Raw genomic sequence first — 2,362 nt, forward strand, 5'->3', positions numbered from 1 at the left:
AACTCTACTTTTCTCTAAAGGAAACCAAGAGATGTCAGATCAAAGAAAAGACTAGATTTTGATGTTAAATAATTCTTGTTTCCATTCATTGAGCAAGCTTTTTGAGCATTGACTGTTTCTAACACCATTTTAGCACCGTGGGGAACACTAGGATGGATAAGACAGAGTATCCACTTTTGCAGTAAGAATGAAAAATAACACCTCTTTATTATCTTTTTATCTTTGGAACCCATGAAAATAAGACGCAAGTTATCTTGTAATCCAAATAGTAGCTTTATTATTGATGCAGCTGATGGAAGAACATGGACAAATGGACTTGCTCAGAGTATCCATTCTAAGTCAACCTAATGGACAGCCTACTCTGAGAAGAGTTTGTATTGGCAGAACAGATACACTTAGAAATATTATTTGTCCAATCAATCTTGCCTTTTGAGTCCAAATGATTAGCTTTTATGATAGGTTATCTCTGCCTCATCATATTCATAGCACCTACTAATTAGATAACTGATTTCTTCTTTCATGGAGATAAATCAGTAACGAGCAATGTGGAGTGATGCCTTCCATCAGGGAAGTAGCCTTAAGGAATTGTGAAGTCAGAAAATAAACATCTACAATTAATAATCTCCAGCCTTTTTTTCTCCTAACTCATGTGAGTCAAAATTATACTGTATTTTTCCCTCTTAGCAGAAAATCATCACTACATCAGGAAAGCCCTGCTGTAGCCTTTGTGATGCCACTTCCACAATCCTAGCCAGTATTTCATTTTGGGTATCTTCTTGGGAGTTTAGTTTTGGTTTTAAAGATAGCCTTTGAAAAGGGTTGGAATAGTACCTTAGACTAAAATGGGCTTCCTTTTTAATATCCCTTCCTAAGTTGCATTTTTTCATATTGACCCACACCAGAGGTTGTACAATAAACCCAAATAACCAAAGTTAATATCATGGTGATGTTAGGAATTTGGATATAACCTATTCTCACTACTTAGTTTTTAGGTAGAAATAAGAGTATGAAAATAAAATTCTCTTGGCCTTTTTATAAATTCAAATTTATTGAAGTCCAAAAATCTACTTAAAGACAGTAGATCAGATTTGAAAGTTTTGAAACTTAATATGGAAAGAGATGACCCCTAGACTTATACTTGCTTGTAGAGAAGCTTTTGTACCCCACTAGTTCATCTCCACGATGTGGTCAACTTGTGATTTTTTTCCACCGTTGGAGTGGAAGTCCATGTAGCTAACACTGATTATCTCCTTTGTGCAAGGCACTAGGGGTAACAGAGAGACTACTGAAGATGTAGCCCCTTTCCCTTAGAAGTTTACAATCAAGTAAACTGGGTACAATGTAATAATAATACAAAACCTTTCTATTCACTTCAACTGAAATCACAAACACCATTTCTAATTTTTTCATCTGTGCCTTCAACTCTGGCCACACTGAGTCTTTATTGTTCCCAACATAGTATGCTTAACCACATCTTTGTGTTATTACATGTACATTTTCTTTCAAATATAAGTCCTTTTCCACCTTTTTAGATAGGTAGCCTTTAAGAACCAGCTTGCATATCACTTCTTTGGTCAAAACTTTGTTGGTTTTCTGGAAAGAGAGATTTAGACCTTCCACTGAACTCCCATAATATTCTTTTCTATTTCTATTATAGCACCAGCCTCTTGTTTCAGAACAAAAGGATATCTTCTTGTTTGTTCATTCTTCAGTGGTAGATTGTAATGGTAGCTTCTTTTTTTTTTTTTTTTTTTTTTTTGAGATGGAGTCTGGCTGTGTCCCCTAGGCTGGAGTGCAGTGTCGTGAACTTGGCTCACTGCAATCTCTGCCTCCCGGGTTCAAGCGATTCTCCTGCCTCTGCCTCCTGAGTATCTGGGATTACAGGCGTGCACCAATACCCAGATACTTTTTGTATTTTTAGTAGAGACGGGGTTTCACCATGTTGGTCAGGCTGGTCATAAACTCCTGACCTCGTGATTTACCTGCCTTGGCCTCCCAAAGTGCTGGGGTTACACATGTGAGCCACCGTGCCCAGCCACTTCCAATCTTTACCTCTCCCTGTGTCTGTGCCTTTTACCATATGACTGTAAGGGTCCTCCCACTCAAGGCCATATGATTCTGAGTTTGGCTGTGTGACTTGTTTGGCTGATGGGATGTGAGCAGTTAATGAGACAGTTTGGAAAAACTACTTGAATATTTCTGGTTGTATTCTTGTGCTTCTTCCATTGTCTTGAGAATATGACTGGGTTAGACTTTTGGAGGATGAGAGATGTGTAGAGGACAGACAGCCCTAATAATACCAACCAAAGATAGTTGAGATCAGCTAACAGCCAGCTGACCCCCAGATATTTGAGCAAGCTGA

Source organism: Piliocolobus tephrosceles, chromosome 2 (assembly GCF_002776525.5).
Source record: "Piliocolobus tephrosceles isolate RC106 chromosome 2, ASM277652v3, whole genome shotgun sequence".
In the NCBI taxonomy this organism is placed as follows: Eukaryota; Metazoa; Chordata; class Mammalia; order Primates; family Cercopithecidae; genus Piliocolobus; species Piliocolobus tephrosceles.